Source organism: Cricetulus griseus, chromosome X (genome assembly GCF_003668045.3).
Source record: "Cricetulus griseus strain 17A/GY chromosome X, alternate assembly CriGri-PICRH-1.0, whole genome shotgun sequence".
NCBI lineage: Eukaryota > Metazoa > Chordata > Mammalia > Rodentia > Cricetidae > Cricetulus > Cricetulus griseus.
In genome coordinates this window covers 2,961,792-2,988,693 of record NC_048604.1, presented here as the reverse complement: position 1 = coordinate 2,988,693, position 26,902 = coordinate 2,961,792, and the positions used below count along the sequence as shown (strand labels likewise).

The window sequence follows — 26,902 nt, the reverse complement described above, 5'->3', positions numbered from 1 at the left end:
AAGTTGGCACTCCCACCAGCAGTGGAGGAATGTTCTTCTTTCTCCACATCCTCTCTATCATAAACTGTCATTGGTGTTTTTGATTTTGGCCAATCTGACAGGAGTAAGATGGTATCTCAGAGTTGTTTTGATTTGCATTTCCCTGATGGCTAAAGATGTTGAACACTTTCTTATGTGTCTTTCAGCCATTTTAGATTCCTCTATTGAGAATTGTCTATTTAGTTCTGTACCCCATTTTTGATTGGATTGGTTGGTATTTTGAAGAATAGCTTCTTGAGTTCTTTGTATATTTTGGAGATCAGTCCTCTGACAGATGTGTGGTTGGTGAATATCTTTTCCCAGTCTGTGGGCTGTTGTTTTGTCTTGCTGACTGTTTTCTTTGTCTTACAGAAACTTCTCAGTTTCAGGAGGTCCCATTTATTAATTGTTGATCTCAGTGTCTGTGCTACTGGTGTTATGTTCAGGAAGCAGTCTCCTGTACCGATTAATTCAAGGGTATTTCCAACTTTATCTTCTAGAAGATTCAGTGTGGCTGGGTTTATGTTGAGGTCTTTGATCCATTTTGACTTAAGTTTTGTGCAGGGCAAAAGGCTTGGGTCTATCTGTAGTCTTTTACATGTTTGCATCCAGTTATGCCAGCACCATTTGTTGAAGATGTTCTCTTTGTTCCAACATATATATTTGGATTGTTTGTCAAAAATCAAGTGTTCATAGGTGTGTAGATTAATATCAGGGTTTTCAACTCTATTCCATTGGTCTACCTGTCTATTTTTGTGCCAATACCAAGCTGTTTTCAGGACTATAGCTCTGTAATAGAGCTTAAAGTTAGGGATGGTGATGCCTCCAGAAGTTCCTCTATTGTACAGGGTTGTTTTGGCTATCCTGGGTCTTTTGTTTCTCCAAATAAAGTAGAGAATTGTTCTTTCAAGGTCAGTGAAGAATTGTGTTGGGATTTTGATGGGGATTGCATTGAATCTGTAGATTGCTTTTGGCAAGATTGCCATTTTTACTATGTTGATCCTGCCTATCCAAGAGCATGAGAGATCTTTCCATTTTCTGGTATCTTCTTTAATTTCTTTATGAAAGGATGGTTCAACATACGAAAATCCATCAATGTAATCCACCATATAAACAGACTGAGGAAAAAAAACACATGATCATCTCATTAGATGCCAAAAAAGCCTTTGACAAAATCTAACACCCCTTCATGATAAAGGTCCTGGAGAAATCAGGGATAACAGGAACATACCTAAACATAATAAAAGCAATATACAGCAAGCCGGCAGCCAACATCAAATTAAATGGAGAGAAACTCAACGCAATTCCTCTAAAATCAGGAATAAGACAAGGCTGTCCACTCTCTCCATACTCTTCAATATTGTCCTTGAAGTTGTAGCTAGAGAAATAAGACAACAAAAGGAGACCAAGGGAATACAAATCGGAAAGGAAGAAGTCAAACTCTCACTATTTGCAGATGATATAATAGTCTACATAAGTGACCCGAAAAACTCTAACAGGGAACTCCTACAGCTGATGTACACTTTCAGCAAAGTGGCAGGATACAAAATTAAGTCAAAAAAATCTGTAGCCCTACTATATATGGATGAAACATTGGTGGAGAAAGAAGTCAGAGACACATCACCCTTTACAATTGCCACAAACAACATAAAATACCTTGGAGTAACACTAACCAAAAAAGTAAAAGACCTGTACCGTAAGAATTTTGAGTCTCTGTAAGGATTCTTCTAAGTAGGCTATCTGGTTAACATCTCTGTCTATAGTGGCACTGAACTCAGTATAGCTGGATGGGCCAATGATGAGGGAAGAGAAGCCAGTACCTGCTCCTACAGCTCCCCAGCCGAGGAGGACTGCAATTGTAACGGCTGATATAGGTTCCTGGCGTCTGTGAGGATGGGAAAGGGCGGAGGTCCCTTGGGATTTTTCCCAGAAGTGAAAGAATTTGTCAGGCCTGCACAAGAATGCAGAATGCCACCTCCTCAAAGATATAGTTGGAAAGGCAGGGAGTGAGGCCATGGAGGCAGGCCCACCAGGCATTGCTGGGAGGAACCAGCAGGGAACAGGGTAAGGTTGCAGAGATAAGAAGGGGTTAAGGGAATTAAAAGTGGGGAGTTTCACACAGAGTCCAGAATCCATGAGCCCACTAAGGGTGAGTTTGGAGGTGGGGTTTTCAGGAGGAGGAGACGGGTGGCTATTTTATCTCAGCATGCCTGTTTTCCTCTTCTCCATGCATATCTCCAAACAGTCCAGGAGTCATCTTGTTTTATTGTTTCCCTATAAGAAAGCACAAACATTCCTCCATCCCAAATTGGGTCTTTTTTACTGCTTAGTGTATAGGTTGTTTTTATTACTTTTGGAACTCCCATGTAAGGAAAACATCATTGAATAGTTATTTGTCACATGTTTAGAAATTTAAATATCTATCAATTCTCATGTGTACATATTTTAATTTGTCAAATTTTGTGATATGAGTAACATCCATTTGCCATGGATGATTAGGAAGTGGATCTCTAGGGTTTATTCCTAAATTAGTTACAGATAAACACTGTGGGTACACCTTATTGTTCGGCAATTTTGATGAGTAGTCTCTCTAGTTAAACTGAATTGTTTTCTTAGAGCTTTTGTTATTTTAATGAAGAAAGTTATGAGACTGTAGAGTTCTCTCTAGCTAAGAAAAATCGACCAATTTTATTAATCCATCTGTTTATTTGTTCCCTTTAGCCAGTAGGCAGGGAAAGGCCTGAATGGGCTCCCTAATGTGATCCATGAAACATGGCAATTTTTGTTAGGTGTATTTTGAATTTGTTTAAATAACATTTTTAACCTGATAATTATAGTTTTATGTATAGAATTGTCTATATTACTTAAAGAGCCTCAAAAATATGATTATTAGTATACAAATTAAATGAATCATTTTATTAAATGCTGAAAGACCATTGCAACAGCTTGTAACTTGATGACCTGAGCTGTGGCTGGAGCAGTCTGTTCTGTATATTTTTTACCATTTATAATATAAGTTGTTCTTATATTAGAAGAACCATCAGTAAAAATTTACATAGTATTTTATGAGATTGTTTCTTAATATTTTGGGGGAAAATGTATTATTATAAAATGTAACAGCCTATGAGCTGTAATTGATTATCAATGTTCTCTGAAAATTTAGCAAAAACAATTGTCCAATGAATCATTATTTAGAAATAACCAATCAACTTGTTGTTTGACATAAGTAACATAATTTTTTTATCTTTAAGCCTTAAATTCTTTAGAATTTAGAATATGTCCCAAACAATTTTTGAAATTTTACTTAAAGGTTTTTGAGCAGCCTTTTCTAATCCATCTTGTTAAACTTTTTACTAGCTGACATTAAAAAATTAGGAGAATTTTTGTATCCTCTCCTCTGCCAAATTTCATAGAATTGTCCTTATAGATTCCCCCTTTGCCCCTAAGTCAACGGGGCTGATTGGATGCTCTTTTTAATTATATTTAAGGCAATTTAGGTAGCTTTTTAACTATATCTGAAGTAATATATATGTATATGTATATATATATATATGTATATATATATATATTATATATATTTGTAAATATATTATATATTATATATTTATATATATATATATATTTATATATTTATATATTTGTAAATCATATCCAAGGCAATTTAAGCAGTTTTTTTCTTTTGTCAGCATTCATGCATTTACAATGACATATTGTGGCCACACTGTACACATAGAGCAAGCACACATTTTTCATCTCTCTTTTTGCCTAGGCTATGACCAGTCTGTTGAAATGAAAAATTCCCTAATTGAAGTCTCTTGTAACATAGCAGTTATAGCCAATTCTTGAATTATGAGCATCTAAAATTTTAACATATCCAAAGTTTTCCATGCTGTCTTTCTTTTTCCATAAGTTCTTAAAACAGTTTTCTGACTGGCTGTATTAATAGTAATTTCTATATATTTGATTGGTCATCAGTGAGACAGAAAAGGGAGTAGCTCCCAAAGGCTGCAAGTGTTTTGGTTTTGGCCCAGGCCACCTTTGCCTTTTGCCCTCTGGGCTTGGGCTGACCTGTTATAAATGATCTGTGGATGCCTGCTGTGGCTGCAAATTTCTTATCTTTTATGAGAGTAATTTGGCCAAATCCTTAAAGTCTCCTGGCCCTTGCTGAACTCCATCACTAGCTCATTGCCTCTCTGTATTTACAGTTAAAAATGAGGGAGGCATGTAGTTTAATTCTGTGGGGTTAGCATCTGTTGATGATGTAGTTCATGCCCCAGATACATATATGGTTTAGCAGTTTGGATTTTGTTAGGTATTATTTGGAGCCCTGTTTGAGTTAGGCTGGAAGTTAAATCTAACAAGCATAGGGAAAGTTGCTTCTGCTGGGCAGCAGCCAAAGAATGTAAACAGAAGGCCACTTTTTCTAATAGGATAACAGCAACAAATTTTTAGCATAAGGTGGGGCTGTTGGCCATGCCCTGAAGGCAAAACCTTCCACTGGTATGGAGGCATAGGGCCCTGGAAATTAACCTGGGGACCAGCAAAGGCAAAGTGAGGCTTATCCTCAGGGTGTAGGGGAATGGTGAAAAAGCAGTTTTAAGATCTTGGGGAGCAAGGCTGGCCCCATTGGTAGTTTCCCTGCTGTCTTGGGGGTAAGGGTTAGTTTTTTATCTGTATTGTGCAGACCAATGTTTGCATTTATGGCAAAGCGGGCATACAGTACGGGCGACAGCTGACCTGAAGCTGTAATTGTAGGAGTTCAGGGAGCAGGGCATTCTCTAAAGAAGTGAACAGGTTGTTTGTAATTAAAGCAAGTTTTTGGTTGTTGGTTAAAGGCCAAATGTTTAACAAACAGACAGGTTTTAGGAGACACTTTCTTTTGATTGTGGTGAGCAAAGTCCCTGCAATTCTCCGTAAACTCAATTTTGCACAAGACAAAATCTCCTCCTGAGAGGGAAGCACGATCTAGCAGGTGCTGGTCATTAGGGAGGGTAAGGGTTGATGGGGTAACTCTCCAGGAGGGTAAAGGTTGATGGGGCTGTGGGTACATAGTTAGAAGGACAAGTTGAAGGGGAAACTGCTCTGGATGGGAGGCAGGAATTATTCTTTACCAACTCTCTTTTATCTATTTACATCAATGGTTCCCTCTTGGAGGAATTTAGGACAGAGATTCCCCATGTAATCTAAATATTTATTAATTTTTTTTAACCTTAATTCTTCGAGTCTTGTCTGAAGACAGACATAGGAACCTTTTCTGGTTCAAAGACTTCATAGTAATCTTTTAGGCAATTACCTACTCTAGCCCATTTGTTTTCATTAATCGTCCCTTCCTGTGGAAACCAAGGACAGTGGTCTCCAACAAAGATGAAAATTTTCCTTAATTGTTTCTTTTTAACCCGGGTCCCTCGAATCTTGAGGGATTCTTTGATCCCAGAAAGATCCAAATCTGCCTTGTTAAGTGCTTCTCCCGTTACTCACCGCTGCCTCAGGTGGTGTTCATGAACCCGAAGATCCCGAGCGCTGGGTAAGGCTGCTGGGTGTCTTCCCCTCGAGGCCAACAATCAACCATGTTGACGGCACCTCAATGCATGGATGGGCTGGTACCGCTAATGAACACAGAAATTCTCCTCTCCTGGAACAGTCAAGCCCCAGATTCCGGGTGCCAGTTGTAGTTGTCCCGACCTGCACGACAGCAACCTAGAGCAAGAAGTCCAGGGAGGGGAATGGGGACAAGAGATGAGAGAGAATGACCCAAGACAGGATTCTAATCAAGTGGCAAATTTTATTTTTTTCCAGGCTGGCTTATATAGTCAGTAATATGGGGTAAAAGGTAGGGGGCAAAGAGGCCAAGATCCAGGTGTTAATTTAAGCAGGATGTTAGAAAACTATAGAAAGAGGATGTTGGCAGAGAAAAAGTTCATGGGTGATGGGGAGAGGGAGGGTTACCTAGGTAAATGGTGGGACGAGGAAGGGTTACTTAGGTAAGTGGGCCTATGGTTGAAACAAAGGATTGACGTCTGGGTCATGTTGTTCCTTCTGGGTGCTCATGCTTCTAGAAGCCATTTATAATCAAAAGACAGTTCTATAACCCTGTGGCTTGCCAAGTTTGGCCTAAAGGTTCATGTATGGCACCCAACACTACATTATTTGATGAACCATAAACCATTATGGAGTTTCCCCACATATGCCATAACCTGGATAGATTCCCTTCAAATCAGTCCCCTTCAGGTATCCTATTATTAGAACTTCCAAGAGTTACCTGCATATTAAGTTTAGATCAGTTTCTTGTTCTCTTTAGACTCATTGATAAACTCAAGGATTCCTTTTGGGGATATTACGTGTCAAGCAATATATTGAAGACAGCCTTTACAGCAGTATAGTTGGCTTACAGCTAATTGGAGAAAAAAAGGAGGATTCATTCTTATAAGCCTTTCATTTAGCTCTACCTAGTTCTGTGAAAAAAATCCTTAAATCCTGGGAAACTGTTTTATTACTTATAATGGCCATTATGAGGACTACATTGAAGTCCAAGGAAAAAAGTCATACTCATTCACTCAACCAATAAACAACTTACTAAAAAGAGCACCTTTCATGTAATTCACCTAGAGGTTCTAAAAGCAAGACATAGTCCTTTAGCCAAAAGTCACTCAAGAGAAGTTCTAGCTAGAGATATAAGACAACAAAAGGAGTTCAGGGGGGATACAAATTGGAAAAGAAGTCAATATTTCACTATTTGCAGATGATATGGTAGTTTACATAAGTGACCTGATAAACTTCACAAGGAACTCCTATAGCTGATGAACACCTTCAGCAAAGTGGCAGGATACAAGATTAATTCAAAAAAATCACTAGCCCTAATATATATGGATGATAAACGCACTGACAAAGAAATCACAGAAATATCACCCTTTACAATAGCCACAAACAACATAAAATATCTTGGGGTAATGCTAACAAAACAAGTGAAAGACCTGTACAGCAAGAACTTTGAGTCTTTAAAGAAAGAAATTAAAGACGATACCAGAAAATGGGAAGATCTTCCATGCTTGGATAGGTAGTAAATATGGCATAGTAAAAATGGCAATCTTGCCTAAAGCAATCTACAGATTCAATGTAATCCCCATAAAAATCCCAGGACAATTCTTCACAGACCTTGAGAGAATAATACTCAAATTTATATGGAAAAACAAAAGACTCAGGATAGCCAAAACAACCCTGTACAATAAAGGAACTTCCAGAGGCACCACCATCCCTGATTTTAAGCTCTATTGTAGACCTATGGTCCTGAAAACAGCTTGGTATTGGCACAACAATAGACAGGTAGACCAATGGAATCGCATTGAAAACTGTGATATTAACCCACACACCTACGAATACCTGAGTTTTGACAAAGAACCTAAAGTTATACAATGGAAAAAAGAAAGCATCTTCAACAAATGGTGCTGTCATAACTGGATGCTGGGGTGTAGAAAACATAAGTCCAAATTAATCAAAGACCTCAACATAAATCCAGCCACACTGAACCTCTTAGAAGAGAAAGTGGGAAGTACCTTTGAAAGCAGAGACCGCTTCCTGAACATAACACCAGTAGCACAGACACTGAGATTGACAATTAATAAATGGGACCTTCTGAAATTGAGAAGTTTCTGTAAGGCAAAGGACATAGTCAACAAGAAAAATGGCAGCCCATAGACTGGGAAAAGATATTCATCAACCCCACATCTGTCAGAGGGCTGATTTCCCAAATATACAAAGAACTCAAGAAGCTACTCTCCAAAATATCAACTAATCCAATTAAAAAGTGGAGTATGGAACTAAATAGACAATTCTCAATAGAGAAATCTAAAATGGCTGAAAGACACATAAGAAAGTGTTCAACATCCTTAGCCATCAGGGAAATGCAAATCAAAACAACTCTGAGATACCATCTTACTCCTGTCAGAATGGCTAAAATCAAAAACACCAATGACAGTTTATGCTGGAGAGGATGTGGAGAAAGGGGAACACTCCTCCATTGCTGGTGGGAGTGCAAACTTGTACAGCCACTTTGGAAATCAGTATGGTGGTTCCTCAGGAAAGTGGGAATCAGTCTACCTCAAGATCCAGTAATTCCACTCTTAGACATATACCCAAAAGAAGCACATTCATATAACAAGGACATATGTTCAACCATATTCATAGCAGCATTATTTGTAATAGCTAGAAACTAGAAGCAACCTAGATGCCCCTCAACTGAGGAATGGATGGAGAAAATGTGGTACATTTACACAATGGAGTACTACTCAGCAGAAAAAAAAACAATGGAATCTTGAAATTTGCAGGCAAATGGATGGAACTAGAAGAAACCATCCTGAATGAGGTAACCCAGTCACAAAAAGACAAACATGGTATGAACTCACTCATATATTAGATCTAAAGTAAAGAAGTAGCAGCCTACAATCCACACCTCCAGAGAAGCTAGGAAACAAGGAAAACCCTAAGAGAGACATACATGGTCCCCCATAGAAGGGAAAAGGGACAAGATCTCCTGAGGTATTTGAGAGCGTGGGGGAGGGGGAAGGGAGTTAGAAGAAAGAGAAAGGGAGAAGGGGGGACAGGAGAACATGAGGGATCAGGAAGATTGAGTAGGGGTATGGAGAGCCACAGCCCTAAGATGGCGCCTGGCTGGATGCCAGGTAGTCCAAGCTTAGCTGTAAACAAGCCTTATTTGGAAGTGCTTGAGGCATCTGGCGCGCTTCCTCCTTCTGTGGCCTATCCAGGATTGTCAGATGGCATAAGCTGATTGGGCACTGAGCATCTGCTTAAGGGCTTGCAGGGGCTGGGAGAGAGAGAAGCTGAGGTAGAAGCTGAGAGAGAAGCTGATGTACAAGTTTCCTGAATAAACTGCTTGAAGAAGAGTCGTGGTCGTGTTTCTCTTGCTGGTCGAGATAGACGCGACAAGTGGTGGCCTGTACGGGGAACCTCCAGGGGTGAACGGCTGAGAACTTCCTGCAGTCAGGGCAGTCGACTGGCAAGTCCCAGGTAAGTTGGGACCAAGCTAAGGCCCTCGGTAAAGACGCAATAAGGTCTCCGGGTAAGGAGCAATAAGGCCCTCAGTAAAGAGGCAAATAAGGTCTCCAGGTAAGGAACAATAAAGCCCTAGGTAAAAAGGCAATAAGGTCTCCAGTGAGGAGCAGCAAAGTTCCGGGATTCGGACAAAGCAGAGGTAACCAAAAGTGAAAGTATGGGAACTACAACATTGCAACCAATTTTCATTGCTCCTCAAGAGCTGTTACGGTCTAGGGGATTGAAATTAAAGAAGAGTACTTTAGAGAGATTTATCCAAGAGGTTGATGTGGTAGCCCCCTGGTTTGCTGATTCCGGTAATTTAACCACCAGCTGCTGGGATAAGCTTGGGAAAGACCTAGACTTTGCTTGGGGGCAGGGGACAGTGAAGCCTGGGACAAGACCAATTTGGAGGCTTGTTTGCAGTTGTTTGGAAGATCAGAGATTGTGAATTTATACTGCTGCAGTGACTGCTACAGTGGCCAGTAGCAATGGGAACACAAGTTTAAGCCACATGAGAGCCAGGAATGGTGTAAGACACAGGGCTGGCAGAGGTCCTTCGGTTGGTGTCTGAGTACTCCATGGCCTAGCTGTTGGTAGTTGGACTTTAAGAAGTTGGATGTCAAATTTGGGCTTTGTTCTAAAGCCTTTAAAAGTCTCCTGTTCCCTGGTGCTGTGATGTCTGATTCTCTATCTATCTGGTTCATTCACTATGCAGAGCACTCATAATTCCTATAAGCCTGTTCTTTTCCAGTCAGCCCTCTGATCCTCATTGGATAACATCTTATCTACCCTCCTTTCTAGATAGGCTCTGTGTCTTTTCTCTTTTTTTACTTACATCGCAGAATTTCTGGTGATGGGGTGAATATACATCAGGATACTCCACCATGATTATTTACAGTTGTATGAACCCCAGAACACTGATTTACTACCCTCTAGATGAGCAGACTAAAGTAAGCCCTGGTAATAGGCAAAAATCCCAACTAAGCTGCACAGTAGGTCATGAATGAGCCTTCTAATTGGATGATGGTGATGTAATGGCACTGCTAGCAAACACAAGTCTGGCTGTTTTTCACATTGCTTGCATATGTAATTTCCATTTCACAATTGCAAGAATATTCTTCAGAAATTGCACCTTTCTCAGGTGATTTGAGTTTTTAGTCTTTGGCTTTTTTTCCTCTTAACACTTCCTAAATATTCCAGCATTACTCAAAAATATCCAGTCTTCCTATTTATTATTTCCCTTGAATTTCTATCTAATTTCTCTATGTGTGTAAAACATATCTTTTTCTTAGAATCTACCGAAAAGGTCAGACAAGGCATCTATACTCCTGTTACTTATTTCACAGTGAGAGAAATAGATCCAGAACTCTACAGATTGAAGATGAAAGAACAAATTCTTTGCTTAAATTTATTGAATCAGAACAGACTCTAGGTTAAATTTCCAAGGCTGTTTCTCAAAATAACATCACATTATTGGCACTGTTGGTATATTCAAGAGGCCAACATCTGCTAAATCATCACAAATGTAGCCCTAAAACTGAACTACCTCTTTCTCCATCTGCATAAGAAAAGTAGACATCTTATGAATTATTTTTTTAATGTCCAGTAAACTAGGAACTGCAAGTTAGGACCTCCGTTATTGCTAATTCAAAAGAAGAAAAAGATCCAACTGTAATGCACAACATCACACACACACACACACACACACACACACACACACACACACACACACACACACACTTTAAAAAAAAACCAGAATCCTGGCACTGATTCATTTCCCATCCAAACTACATTCAGGTTTGTCTGCTTGGCAGGGTCTAATTTACACATGGCATCCAGAATGTGAGGGAGTCAGAAAAAATGTAGTTTTTAGCTTCCCAGCTGCTATCATTTAGTAAGACATATAATATTTAGGTTGGAATGGATTCAAGCAAGCTAATCTATGGTATTTGATACAGGAGGCAAGACTAGAAAGAAGGAAGACAGGTGGGCGTTGGTGGCACACGCTTTTAATCCCAGCACTCGGGAAGCAGAGGCAGGCAGATCTCTGTGAGTTCAAGGCCAGCCTGATCTCCAGAGCGAGTGCCAGGATAGGCTCCAAAGCTACACAGAGAAACCTTGTCTCGAAAAACCAAAAAAAAAGAAAGAAGGAAGACAACTAGAGAGCATTATAAATAGTCCGTTCACCTTAGAGGTAATTATGAGTAGAACAAAGTGACAAAATGGAAAGGGCTTAATAGAGTGGGATTTAAGATAGTATTTATTTACTGATTAGGGCAGAGTTGGTTGGTAAATGATATTAAAGAATGAAAACTAAAACTAACAACCACCCCTTTCCCAACCTTCCAAATGTCCTCCTGAATTCTCTTGCCTGGTTTAGGATTCCCTTCTATTTCCATAATATCATCATCCTGCATTTCATGGAAATCTTTATTTGTCTTTTGTCTTCTATATCTCTACTAGTCTTTCATCTCTTGGGAAGTAGGATAACTGATTAGCTGTGTACTACATAATTTGATTTGCTTCTAAGTATTTTATTCTTTTGCTGCTATAAATATTTTTATTTTTTTAAATTTCCTACTGGTATATAGCAACATATTTTGTGTTTTATATCCTGAAATTCATTTATGTGTGCTAACAGTTTGGGGTGTGATTTAAAGGGTTTTCTATGTATAAACTCATGTCCGAAATAAGCTCACAGAACAAATAGAGACTAACTAGAGCAGAAAGCAGAGACTTCCTGCTCAATGAGTTTCTGTTATGTAAGATGAATGAGTTCTAGGGATCTGAAATATTAGCAAGTGCCTTTAGCTAACAACATTGTACTGTACACTAAAATTTTTGTTGAAATTGTAGACTGATATAACAAATATGGGTGGTGTTATATATTGATTATTCCTAAGTGATGCTGTTCTCTTTAATGAGCTCCTATTTCACTGACCAGAATGACATTTTAGACAGATAGTTTGTTTCTGTGACAAATACCTGAAAGAAAAGCTTCAAGGAAGAAATATTTATTTTGGTTCACAGTTCAGAATGTTGATTGCATGGTTGGCTGGTTCCATTGCTTTCAGGATTGTGGTAAGACAAAAACATAATGATATAAAGGCATGATGGAAGAAGTGTGTTCACTTCATAGCAGTTCCAAAGCAGAGAAAATGGACAACTGCAATAGCTGACTTCTGCTTTTCTCTTTTGTTTTTCCATTTAGGTTCTCATCTTATCAGATACCCATATTCAGGGCAAGCCTTCCTTCCTTTGATAATCCTTTCTGGAAATGTCCTCAGACTCCCAATCAGAAGAATTATTTTATGATCACCTTTGTGATCCAGATTATTCAACCCAATGGCTATAATTCTAAAAATTGGAAACTACAAGTATTGTTGAGTTCGTAGAAGAAATTGACCTTCAAATATCTACATATATGTATATATGTTCATGTGTATATGTATTATTTGTGGGAATTTAAAATGATACATTCTCTATGGAAAGCAACTTGGTGTTTCTTAAAAAAGGTGGCTGGGAAATTCCTATGTAACCCAGAAATATATAGGCAACAATTAAAATAGATGTTTCATGAGATTAGTACAAAATAAAGAATACTATATAGTTCTTCATATATTTGACATGTTTTTGTCCATTCCTCATTTGAGCAGTTGGGTACTTTACATCTTTGAATCACTGTGAAAAATGAATAAATGGAAATTCATGAGGGATGGTTATTTAATGTGCACATGTTCTCATGTAATGAAAATATTTTTGAACCTAGGTAGAGGTGATGGTTATATAACACCACACATACTAAAATACATTAGAGCCACCTGTACCCACCAGGAGAGAGCCTTGGACCCATACCCACAAAGAGAGAGAGAGACCTCACCTGCACCCACTGGAAGAAGGGATGGGAAGACAACAGTATAAGAACACATTTAACAACAGAAAGAACAATATGATGCCACCAGAGTCTAGAGATTCTACACCAGCAAGACCTGAGCATTCCAACGCAGATGAAGCAGAAGAGAATGACCTTACAAGACTTTAAAAACAACTTTATAAAGATGATAGAGACCCTCAAAAAGGAAATGAGAAAATACCTTAAAGAAATGGAAGAAAAAAACTAAAACACATTAAATTACACACTTAAATAGAGTGATTTGTATGACAAGCCAATTACATGTTAGTTTAACTGTTTTGTTTAACTTTGTGTGTTTGTGTTCACCCACACATGGAAAAGGGGGCAGAAAGAATGTAACAGCAGAGACTCAAAACTGGTCAAAGAACTAAGAATAAATGTGTCAGCACAGGGTGCTCAACAGAAAGAGGGTCCATGAAAGGAAGTTCTATCCTAGAAGCCACCCTCACTTTACTCTCTTCATATCCCTCCTGGCCACAGCTGTAGGTGGGGTGTGAATGGCAGAGTGCTTAAAAATGTGACTCTCCTGAGGAGCTATGGTTCTCTAGACTGGTTCTCATCAGTGAGTTGTGGGTGCCTAGCATCATCTAACAGCCCGCCCCACTTGGGAGCTGTTTTTGGAAAAATGAGCTAACAGTGCCTGATGGTGTTGAGTTGGGCTGGATTGCTTACAGCATGGCTGAGCTCCTGAAGTTTGTGCTGTGTAGTGACTTTACTGAAGACTTGGACTGGATTCGTTCCTGAAGTGCTGAATTTGATTCCAGCCTTGTCCTGTGAGTGTGTGTGAATTCATTCATTTCCTTGAGACAGAAACTCTCATTGAACCTAGGACTAGAATGACAGCAATCAAGTATCAGGTACTCTCCTTTCTTCATCCACCACAGTAACAGAATTAGAGAGCACAAGCCATGATAGCTTTGTTTTATGTGGGTGCTAGAAATGTGAACTCATGGTCTCATACTTAAACATCAAACACTCTTACCTAGTGAACCACCTCTCCGCCCTAATCCACCATTTAAAAAAACTTTGGTTGTCTTTTTTTGTAACTTCTTTATTGAATTTATTGGGGATTTTACATCATGCACCCCACTTTTGTTCACTTCCTGGTCCCTCATATCTCCCCTCATCCCTGATGCTCCCCCCTAAAGAAAACAAAACAAAGTAAGCAACCCAGCAAAAAGCAAGAACAACAACAACCAAATAAAAAAAACCCAATAAACAAAAACAGAACAAAACAACACCAGAAACAGAAAAATCTCTGCTTCTCCTTCTCTCCTGCCTCTTCATCATCTCTTCATCCTCCCTGATGACATGGGAGGCTGCAGTGTGTCATACAATATACCCCTTTGTCCCACAGCTTGACTGGAAACTGTTCATTGCAGTGAGTCACGGGTCTGGTTCAAGGCCTGTGGTTTTTGGTATACCATCCTCACTAGACCTTCACCAGAGCTCCTCTGGAGTATACTGTGTCTCCGAGTCTTGGAGATCTTGCGAGCATTGTTTCACAGCTCCAGACCCTTCATGAGCTCCAGCAGGTCCCAGATGAGGTAGATGCTAGGGTGGGTCAACCCAAGGCCCAGTTGTGGACCTGGATGTTAGCCAGGCCTGTCAGATAGAGCCACTGGGGCCACCCTCCTCAGGTGCAGGGGTGGAGTCAGCTCTTCTACATGCAGGACCTCAGGGTAGGTTCATCCTAGCCTGTAGTGAGTAGTGGGGATCCTCTCTCCAGAGTGTAGGAGCCAGATCTCTTGCTGTAGTGGCCAGCAGGAAGTAAGGTCAGTTTTCCCAAGGCAGTGAAAGGCAGGGCAGGGCAGGCTCAGCATGGCTCTCTGATTTAATCTTGTATGGTTCCTAAGGCCTCCTGAGGTGACACTGCCACAGACATCAACACAGACCCCAGCTGCAGCTGGGCCATGGACCCAGACATGGCCCTCTGCAGCAGACTGGGCCAGGACAATATCCTGGCTCTGGGTGGGGGGGAAGGGCCACTCAGGTGGGAATGATTCTATCCCCAGCTCGGTTGTGGCCAAGCTGGACACAACCACGGCCTCAGGTTGTAACCCCAACCCTAGGCCTCTATGTGACATTGGTAGTAATGCAGGACCCAGACTTTAGGTCAGACCCCAGCTGTGCAAGGACCATGGACCCCAACATGGTCCTCAGCAGCAACTGGGTCTGAATGTCACCACTGACATGACCCTCAGCTGCAGCTCAGGCCCATATCATTGAGGTGCACTGCAGGCCACTCCAATCTGGATGCATCCTGGTCCTTAGGTCACCAATCCGGACTCAGGTTGCTGGCTTGACTCTGGCTTTTTCATATTGCTTGGTGGCACCTGAAGCCACGTATGTCAATCCAAACCCTGGCCTCTACAGGGCCATGGACCCAGACATGGCCCTCAGTCATAGCCTGGGACTGGATGACACCCTGGCCCTGGGTGGTAGCACAGACCACCCATATATGTATGGGCCCTCCTGTGGTATGGCCCCCTGACTCCACCCAAGCCGCAGACTGTGACCCAGATCCCTTGACTCTGTATGGGCCTCAGTGGCAACCTGTGCTACAGAGTTCCACCCAGACCCCAGCTGCAGCTGGGCCACAGACCCCAACAAGGCCTCAGCAGCAGCTTAGCCTGGTCAATGACCTTGTTCCAAGTGTTAGCTCCAGCCACACAGATCAGGATGGCTCTGATGGTAGCATGGTCCTGGACACCAACAAAGCCATAGGACACAGTCCAGAACTCAGGCTTCATGTGGCCTTTGGTGGCACCATGGGGACATAGGCATCAACATAGACATCAACTGTGGTAGGATCACAGACACAGACATGGTCCTTGGCAGCAACCTAGGCCTGGCTGTCACCATGGGCCCAGGTGAAGGTAAAGGCCACCCAAATTAGTACAGCCCCAGCAGTACTAAGCTGCCATTTTTAAAGAAGAAAGAAAAATAGTGGAGGAAGGAATGCCATATCATGCTGACTCCCTTTATTTAGTGACTTGGTTAATTTTTATGCACTTTTGACTTCTTATTCATGCAGGATGCATCTTTCAGAGAGTATTATAAAGCCCTTCAGATAATCACAATTTATAACCAAATACCAAGTGATAGATATATGTCTGCCTTACTTAAGCCAAGAAACACCGTATTGAACTGAACTTCTCCTTTGTACTAGAAAGGAAGTAGTCTTAAAAAATTACATCTCATTATACCAAACCAGAAATGTAAAAAAAGAAACAAAAGCAAACAAACATTGGTATAAAAACAGACAGGTGGGCCAATGGAATCGAGTCGAAGACCCTGATATCAACCCACATACCCATGAACACCTCATTTTTGACAAAGAGGCTAAAAATATAAAATGGAAAAATGTATTCAACAATTGGTGCTGGTATAACTGGATGTCAACATGTAGAAGAATGCAAATAGATCTATATCAAATCCAAATGGATCAAAGACGTCAATATAAATCCACCCACACTGAAGCTCATAGAAGAGAAAGTGGGAAATACATTTGAATGCATAGGCGCAGGAGACCACTTCCTAAATAGAACACCAATAGCACAGACACTGATAACAACAATTAATAAATGGGACATCCTGAAACTGAAAAGCTTCTGTAAAGCAAAGAACACAGTCAACAAGAAAAAACGGCTCCCTACAGAATGGAAAAATATCTTCACTAACCCCACATCTGACAGAGGGCTGATCTCCAAAATATACAAAGAACTCAAGAAACTAGAAATCAAACTACCAAATATCAATTAAAAATGGGGTACAGATCTAAACAGAGTATTCTCAACAGAACAATCTCAAATGGCAGAGAGACACCTAAGGTAATGTTCAACATCCTTAGTCATCAGGAAAATGCTAATCAAAACAACTCTGAGACCCGGCATTGGTGGTGCACGCCTTTAATCTTTAATCCCAGCACTTGAGAGGCAGAGGCAGGCGGATCTCTGTGAGTTCGAGGCCAGCCTGGTCTCCACAGAGAGTGCCAGGATAGGCTCCAAAGCTACACAGAGAAACCCTGTCTCAAAAAACAAAAAAAAAACACTTTGAGATCCCATCTTACACTGATCAGATCAAAAACTCTGATGACAGCTTATGCTGGAGAGGATATGAAGAAAGGGGAATACTTCCCCATTGCTCTTGTGCAGCCACTGTGGAAATCAGTATGGTGATTTCTCAGAAAATTAGGGATCTACCTACCTCAAGACCATGCAATACCAGTGTTGAGCATATACCCAAAGGAGGCACAGTCACACCACACCATTTTTGCTCAACTATGTTCATAGCAACATTATTTGTAATAGCTAGAACATAGAGGCAACCTAGATGCCCCTTAACTGAAGAATTGATGGAGAAAATGTGGTACATTTATACCATGGAGGATTACTCAGCAGAAAGAAACAATCACATCCTAATATTTGCAGGCAAATGGACAGAACTAGAAAAAACATCCTGAGTAAGGTAAACCAAAACCAGAAAGACAAATATAGTATGTAATCACTCATAAGTGGATACCAGTCATAAAGCAAAGATACACACCCTACAATCCATAACCCCAGAGAAGCTAGAAGCCTCTTCCAGAAACAGATGGAAACAGATGCAGAAATCCACAACTAACCAATGGGCCAAGCTCCTGGAGTACAATCGAAGTGAGGGAGGAGCAAAAATATGAACAAAGGAGTCAAGACCACGATGGAGAAACCCACAGAATGAGCTGACCTAAGCCAGTGAGAGATCACTGACTCAGGTGTGACAAGTGGGGAACCTGCATAAGACCAAACTAGACATCAGTCATACTCAGCTGTATACCCTGTATGCAACAATACCAACTGGTCTGTCAAGATGAACCTAGTGGTGTGAAGGTAGCAAATCAATTCTTGGGGTAACCAACTACATTCTGATTAGATCTGATACCTCCTCCAGAAGAGTAAATTAATGTTAACCCCCCATCAAAGTCCTTTGGCTGGCAGGAAGAGGCCCCATTGGGAAAGTTACTGCCATTGTTTTGCTAAATAACCATGTTTGTTCAGTGGTCAATAGTAAAGTAGAAACCCAAAACTGGTCAAAGTACTGAGAATAAATGACAGTTGAATGGTGAGCCATAAATGGCATATCTATATCTATATCACCACCTCAAGGACCATAGTGAAATGGGGCACAGAAAGAATGTAAGAGCCAAAGGAAGGGTTAGAGAAGTGAAGCCCTGACTTCCAAGTATGACATAGCTAGTATACTCTTGAACTCACAGCAGCTCTGATTATGTGCACTAGATCTTCACAAGACTGGGCCTGTCAGCACACTGTCATGAAAAGAGGATGGGCTCATAGAGCCTTGACTCTGAGGATTTATAAATAGTTAATGATTTATGGGAGAGGAAGACACATTTTCATCAGCCACTACCCATTCTCCTATAAACAAACCCTCACTCATACTCCTGAAAACTCATTAGACCATAAAACAATAAGATGTGAAAGTAGAATTAGGGTTAGCTGGGAAGAGAGTAATGGGAGCAGAAAGGGGACAAAAGACAGTAATGGGTGATTAATATGTTCAAAAGACATTATATGCATATAGAAAATAGCTTCAGATGTCTCAGTGAAAACCTTTAAGGAGTGGTCAGTTGTTACAAAAAATCTTTCCGCCAAAAGCTGCCTGAGCCCCACCGCCACGTGTGAGCTTTACGACAGCCGCTCCCCTGAGTTAGGGCCCAAATGAATACACAGAAACTTGTATTAGGTTCAAAGCTGCTTGGCCAATGACTAGGATTCTCATCTGCTAGCTCAGTCTTAATTATCATAAATCTATATATTTTATAAGACTTATCTTATCAGATATCTTATTGGTGTCCCTCCTTGCTGGTGGATCACATTGCGCTGCTGGAGCAATTCACTTTCACTTAAATATGAGTCTCCTTGCTATGTCACTTCCTGCCTGGATCACCACTTCTCTACTACATTTCCCAGAATCCTCTTTGACTCCTAGTCCCGTCTAACTTGCCATTGGCCAAACAGTATTTTATTTAATAATCAATAAGATAAACATACACAGTACATTCCGCATCACTCAGTTGCATTCTAAATTGCTGTAACTAAATTAAGAAGTTAGTAGTTAAATAAACTAAGATTAATTGAGCTTGTAGTTTGTGTGTTACAGGAGACCAATAGCTGTTGAGTATAGTCTGACTGTTGTTTTGTTTTATTTTTAAGTTCTTTTCACATATACTGGATTTTAAGAGTTTATAGCTGGGCTGGGGTTAACACAATTAGGGCACATCTCAGGCACTAACTCCTCCTAGCCTGCATTCTTCAGTCTTCTTATATATGTATTCCTACCACTAACCAGAACCAAGTAGATCATGCAGCACTCATAATAAAAAACCCAGGGTGGCTGGGCGTTGGTGGCAGACACCTTTAATCCCAGCACTCGGGAGGCAGAGGCAGGTGGATCTCTGTGAGTTTGAGGCCAGCCTGGTCTCCAGAACGAGTGCCAGGATAGGCTCCAAAGGTACACAGAGAAACCCTGTCTCGAAAGAAAAAACAGGGTGATCCTGTCCTCAGCATGACTGCAGAGTGTATATTCTGCACCCCTTTGTCCACCCCCTTATATTCCTCTCTAGTGCTGGGATTAAAGGCATGTGCCACAACTTCCCATCTTCTATGTCTGACTAGTGTGGCTGCTGAGATTACAGGTGTGGCCACCACTGCCTGGCTTGTATGGCTGACGAGTGTGGCTAGCTTTGCACTCTGCTGCAAGATCATGCTGGGAACTATAGATGAGGCTGCTCTATTCTTGCAGCCCATATTTTATTTACTTTTTCATTCTACTACTCACAGGAAATTGACAACTTAACTCCATAAAAAATGATTTTCCACCATTGGAACATTGGTTATGCATTTATCAATCATTTAAGATATTTTACATATATTAATTCACTTTATAATGAAATTCTACTGCTATATCATTTTATAGATGAAACCAACCATTATCACTGTATTGAGCAAATTCCCTAAAAACAACCTCGAGGAGAACTTTCAGAAGAACTGAGAAGGACTCCTGTAGTTGCATTTTCTTGACATCCAAGGTGTGTAAATGTCATATTCACCTTTGGCTTCTATGCTAGGCCACTCTGAAATGAAAGGGATTAAATCCAAGCAACGTGCCCACATCCTGAGGAATGAACTAGAGAATGGCTCAATTCTTAAAAATCCCATAATCCCCAAGAACAAACCAAAGGCTTAAGCTAGTCAAGCTTAGAAGTTAAGAAATGAATTGAATGAATACTTGAAGGAAAGTTTCCCTTGAGCTTGGCATTTCTAAAGGACAAGAAGGGGCACGTGGGGAGCAAATGGGGTTCCTTGTTGATTAATAAAGTACACTGAGGCAGTGCTCAGAGGAATCAGTCATTTGTAACCTGTTTTTTTTCCACTCAGATTTCTACATTGTCTATTAGTGCCTGAAATGACTTAGTTAATTTGCATTTTAGGATGTCAGGTGTTAAAATTACTTTGTACTGCAACCTACAGACGCCCAGTTGGGTTTACTTGTTTGTTTCAATAAATGGAGTAGTGATTCCAAAAAGGAAATGTGGTGGATGCAAGAGTTTGTTTTTAAATTGAGAAGAGAAATGCAGAGAATGTAGCTGCTGGCAAGAGAGACATGTCATAGAATTTGAAGGAAGTGAAACATGCACACAGAAAAGATATCAGTGAGCAGGCCATAGCACCTCATAGCTTAAGCCCTTGCATCAGGCTTTGGGGAAATGGGCATCTGCTCTGCTCTAGTCCAAAATTGATTTGATTCTGACAGCTGTCTATACAGGGGTGCTTAATTCAAGGTAAGGCCCCTTTGGGTTTGGTATGGGGTAAACATGAGAGAAGCGGAATGAGTGACATGGAAGAGGAGGCTGTAATCAGACAGGAAATAGCTTTAATGAAGAATGGATTTAAGAGGAAGAGATAATCCAAAGTAAAAATCAATTACAAGGGTATTGCAGGAGTCAAACACTAAGACATAGGCCTGAGATCGCATGACAGCAGCAGTATGAGGGCACACTGAGAGAAGCAACAGAGAGATAGCCTAAAAGGGCAAATAGAAGAAGTAAGGTATCCAACAAATGTTCTTTCTGTACCACTTCCTGAAGTCTTCTCCCCAAACTGGACTCCATTATGAGAAAACTACAAAAGAATAAATGGGAAGTGAGTATGAGAAACCCCTGCTGACGTAATAAGAGTAAACTGAGTATGTAGTCACTTTGGGAACTTATTTAATTGTTGGAAAGAAAAATAGCTGTGGGGTGGTGGTAGCACACACCTTTAATCCCAGCATTTGGGAGGTAGAGACAGGAGGATCTCTGTGAATGAGTTCCAGGACAGTCAGGGCTACACAGAGAAACCATGTCTCAAAAAATCAAAACAAAACAAACAAGCAAAAATAGTAGTTACAGTGATGTACCTTCCAGGTGTAGCTATAGCAAGCACCACAGCTGATGATATGTTCACGCATCTGCTGACCCTATAACAGCATTACACATATTCAATCCCTGAAATTAATTCTTCTCACCTTTATATATTACTCTGAAATGATCCCATATAAGCATTAATGCTCCACTTAAGCAGAGTAGTTTCAGTAACAACCATTGTGTCTATTTTTCTATTGCTTGGGATTCTTAGAAGCATAAAACTCATGACTGCACAAGACCTAAATTTTCAACAGAAACTGAGACTCCTCTCTGTACCTTTCCCTCAGAGTGATAATATTCTTGAACATCTCCTATGATATGGAGCTCGTTACACTTTCACAATACTTTCTCTCTTTTATCTATTCTTTGACTTGTCATTAAGTTTTCTAGGTCTTTACCACATCATAAAAATTCTCTTCTCTCTTCATTTCTGGGATAGTTCTTTAACAATTATCTACAGTGCCAGCCAGTGGTGTGGTGCACGCCTTTAATCCCAGCACTTTGGAGGCAGAGGCAGGCGGATCTCTGTGAGTTTGGGACCAGCCTGGTCTACAGAGCAAGTGCCAGGACAGGTGCTAAAGCTACACAGAGAAACCCTGTATTAAAAAAAAAGAACAATTATGTAGAGCACCTATACCTATCATAAGCCAAATTCTGGACTGGTCTCTAGGCAGATACATATGGAATAAAGACAGTTATTAAACTAGATGAATCACTAGTCTGTGGAAGGAGAGAGATAAAACGAAGTCATGACACTACAGGAACCAAACCCTATTCTGGAGCATAGCCGAAGGCAGTGGGAGAAGTGGGAGAAGCCCCTAGTCTCCATCTCTTCACCCTTGCTCTAGGTCAGGAACTCTCTATTTCGCATATGTTTGCCAGGAGACGTGAGCTCTAGTCTGGATAGCACAAAAAGGTGACTAGTATTAATAACTGCATATTTAAAAACAGCTAGAAGACAAGATTTTAAGTATAAATGACACAGAGAAAAATAATGTTTGAAATTATGGATATCCTAATTTCTCTATTTTGAGCACCACATATTGCATACATGTATTGAATTATCACATTGTACCCTGTACATATATATAATTATTATATGCTAATTAAAATAAATTAAATTCACAGAAACTGTGACAGCATGCACAGAGCCTACACAATCAAAGCCAGATAGGACACAAGCCCCCAGCGAGCTCCTATTGACAGCCATTCAAAAAGGAAAAATGAGTTTTCTCCAACAGAGTCCCACTAGGTATACAAAGCACACTTAAGGGCAGACCCTTGCTCAGCAATAGATGGCCAACACAAAATGAACTCAATGGTATTTTTGGAGAGATTATTGTTGTTGTTTCATAATGCTTTGTCTGGGCATTTTTTAAACCCTACAGGGTTTTTGCTTATAAACACTATGGTTTCCTGTTCCGTGGTTTTATGTGATTTCTGTGTGTGCAAGTGCATGTGTCTCTGCATCTGTATGTGTCTTTTGTGCTTTTTCTTTGGCTCTTTTTTCTGTTTGTTTCTTTTGTCCTATTCTGGTTTGTTGATTTTTGTTGTTGTTGTTTTTAGCTGCCTGTGTGTTTTTGTAATGAAAGAAAAAGAAAGGGTATGGATTTGAGTGGGTGGGGAGGTGGAGAGGAGTTGGGGGAGGGGAAACTGTGATCAGAATATGTTGTGTGGGGGAAAACCTACTTTCAATAAAAACAAATTAAAAATAAAATAAAATGGACCCAACCTTAACAGTAGAGAAACACAAAAGAAAGAAATAGAAGCTTGTCCATTCGCTGGTTAATGTTTACTCTCTAAAAAGAATGTTTTATCCTTGTGTTTATTTCCATCTGTTTCACTGAGCTTTTGAGATTGTTCTTTTCCTAAATAACAGCCTGGCTTTGGATTCCGGAAAACAATTAGATAAACAAAGACTCACTGCGTCATCACACCAGGAGCGCTTCTGCCCCCTGGTGACTAGCTGTGGTAGCCACGGTAGCCTTTCCAGATGAAAGCATTAAAGAGATGGCATTCCAGATAGAACACAGCATAGGGATTCCCTTCTCTCTGGGTTGTCCCATTGATAAGTGGGTTACTACCCTCATACTTCATGTGAGAGACTGAGACCCGCATCTTTGAATTAGTGCCATGGCTCTAATCTATGCCTTCAGGTTTGTAAGAAGGCTCCAAGGATACACATAGAAAACCTGTCTTGAAAAACCAAAAAAAAAAAAAAAAAAAAAAAAACAAGAATATGCTAAAAGAGGATATAAGCAATCAAGGCCCAGCAAAATGCAGAGGAAATGTGAACACTCAAAATCAGAAATTTGAACCCTCTTCCTTTGTAAAACTTGGTGAAAATTGACCACTTAGCACTTGCTATAATGAAGATAAATTTACATCTTCAGACAGAATTTTGATTGCCTGCTTTTCCAGTATCTACTCTTGCAGAAAACTTTTTCTGTAGAGGTTTATGAGAGCATCTCTAACATCAAAGCAATACCCAAAATACTTTGAGACAAACACAGAAATTCAGGTGAGACTTCCCATATGGAAGACAATTTTACCTTTTATCCACAGGAGGCCTTTTTTTTTTAGTCAGTCTGTATAAGCAAATCTAGTAATGAGAAAGAGGCTCACTGTCCCAAAATCTAGCCTATTGGCTGTTTAGTCGTGTGCAGAAACTTCATCCCAGTGCAGCAAAGTTAAGTAGCCCAGTGAGTGAGGGCAGAGCTGTTTAATAAAAACAAAGCAAATGTTGAGGATGTGGTAAGGAAAAGGAGACTTTTCTGCAAAGATCCAAAGGGAACCAAAGGGAGGAAGAGAAAAGGAATGGGGTAGAGAAGAAGGGTGCACATTCATTTTGTTATTCTTTTGCTTACAAAAATAAAACTGCATCTTTTTTCCAGACTTAAAGCTGAGCTACGCATGGTATTTCACACTCATAGTCCAATGGAAAGAAAGGCACACATGTCTATAGGACAATAGTCTTTTATATGACAATTGGAAAGGGCTCCCAGGTTGTTAGGTTGCTTTAGAAAGCACATTCTTAATGCATACATTGAATTAATTTTAGTATTGAAATTGACATATTTAAAAATAATCATCCATGAACTAATTGAGTAAACTCCTTCAAAAGTGTGGGATGTCACTCTCATGCCCTAGGTCAGGATCGCTCTGTTTCTCAGTAGAAACTCTACTTGGATTTCCTTGCCTCTGGTTTTCAACATTTACGCTACGATGTGTCTGTAAGTAGATTTCATTTCATATGTCCTGCCTGCTTGGAATGAGTTGAGCTCTTTGAACACATGAATTTGAATCTTCTTCACTTTTCTCTCACTTGTTGCTATTTTATCTATTTTATGTAAATGCATGGTAACCATTCTCATTCTACCCACTGGGTCTCTCATGCTCATTTGCAAAGTTTCCATGCAATTTGTTTCTCCAGGCAGAACTTTGGACTGTTATTTGTAACATGTCTTCTGATTAATTGTTTTCTCAGTTGTGCTTAGCCTTCTGTTTAGCCCGGCCATTCAGCTCTCAAGTTTCATTGTTACTGGTTTGAGCTGTAATCCTTCTCTTCCATCCTTTTTCCAATTTTCTATAACACTGTTGGTCATTTCGTGTTCCCTGCAGATATTTTCAGGCTTCTTTTAAACCACAGCTATTGCAGTCTATGGAGTTGAAGTTGCAGACAGTTATAAGCCTCCTGACATGGCTCCTAGGAATTGGATTGAGGTCCTCTGCAAGAGAGGTGAGTGCCTTCAACCACTGATCCATCTCTCCAGCTGCACTTCATCGTTTCCTGTCTTACTGCCAAACTGTACCCTTCACTGTGGTGTGGAAGCACAGGGTGAGAATGCAGAACTGCTTTCCCTGGGACACGATCCCTCATCCAACCTTGACTTTTAAAAAGTAATTTATACATTTACTTTATTTTAGTATGCATATATGGTAGGTACATGAAATGGTGTATGTGTGAAGGCCAGAAAGACACTTTATGGGAGTTAGAGCTCTTACTCTGCCTTACCTTGTAATTTACAGCTCTTACTCTGCAAATTACAGGGATCAAAATTTAGGCTGTCAGATATAGTGGCAAGTCCCATTACCAATTGAGCTATCTCTCCAGGCTCAGCCCAAAGGCCAAACCAATTAATTGGTTTCAGATGTTAACTTCTCTGTGCTAGAACAATCTCCTAAACAAATCTACTCCTACCTGCTGGCAGTTGTCTGAATTTTCAGTCAAAGTGATGAACAATGTTTATGAGTACACTAATACACTGAGACAATATTCCAATCAGTACACATTGCAGTAATATGTATATAATTCTAGCTACATTTGGGGTCATATTTCATCTTATGACTCTGAAATTAAAAAAAAAAAAACACAAAACAAACATTACCTCTAAGGAAAGCAGAAGGGGGTCCTTTGGGATTTAAGGTCCTGAAATCAATCATTGACATCAACTTTTTGGCAATATCCATAGGGACAGAGACAACTAAGAACAAAAGAAGCCAGACCAATTAAGTGCCCTGCAGAAGTTGACTCCTGTGTGCTGGAAATATCTTCCAAACAAATATACTGCCACCTGCTGGCAGTTGTCTGAATTTTCAGTCAGCCTTAAATACAAGCTGTTCCACAAGCATGCAAACCTACAGATAGGGTTTCTACCTTGAATCTCTGCTACGATGTGGCGTTAGGTCAATTTCTCTTCTATCTCTGGACCTCAGTTTACCCATATTACGATACAGTTAATTACTCAAAAGGATATAGATTACTCCTACCTTTTGGCGAGAAACAGAAAATCTCTGTAAGGATGTCTGAATGATCAGGGATGGTGTGACAGGACTCACAATATAAGAGCAGGCTTAGCTGAGTTGTTCTAATACCTAATCATCAGTGACATGTGAATCCCATCATTCTTTTTTTCTTTCATGTCCATTCCCTGCAACAGTGGGGGGGGGGGAAAGGAAATATTTTAAAAGGGAGGGGGAACCTGAGAGTACTCTGCACTTTAAGAGAAGGAATGAAAACTATGAAGAGTAAAATATTCTGTTTCTAAAATGCCTTTTCAACCTGTTTTTTTTTTTTTTTTAGTTGTATCTTTGTGTGGCTTGGGTATCAAAGTAATTATAACCTCGTAAAAAGAGTTGGGCAATGTCCCTTCTGCTTCTATTGTGTGGAACAATTTGAGGAGTACTGGTATTAGCTCTTGTTTGACTATCTGGTAGAATTTTGCGGTGAAGCCATCTGGCCCTGGGCTTGGTTTGGTTGGGAGACTTTTGATGACTGCTTCTATTTCATTAGGGGTTATAGGTCGATTTAAATTGCTTATCTGTTCTTGATTTAATTTTGGTAAGTGATATCACTCCAGAAAACTGTCCATTTCCTTTAGATTTTCTAATTTTGTGGAGCACACGTTTTCAAAGTATGAACTGATGATTCTCTGGATTTCCTCAGTGTCCGTTGG

The 26,902-nt window shown here is 40.2% G+C and overlaps 1 long non-coding RNA gene across 1 annotated transcript; it reads right to left on the bottom strand.

Moving 5' to 3' along the window:
- Nucleotides 1–1,344: 1,344 nt before the first annotated feature.
- On the bottom strand, nucleotides 1,345–26,371 carry LOC103161607. The gene is made up of 4 exons (XR_003488277.2): nucleotides 26,217–26,371; nucleotides 5,497–5,715; nucleotides 1,839–2,292; nucleotides 1,345–1,396 (listed from the first exon to the last, which is right to left on the bottom strand). It is a non-coding gene; the product is annotated as an uncharacterized LOC103161607 (long non-coding RNA).
- Nucleotides 26,372–26,902: the final 531 nt, after the last annotated feature.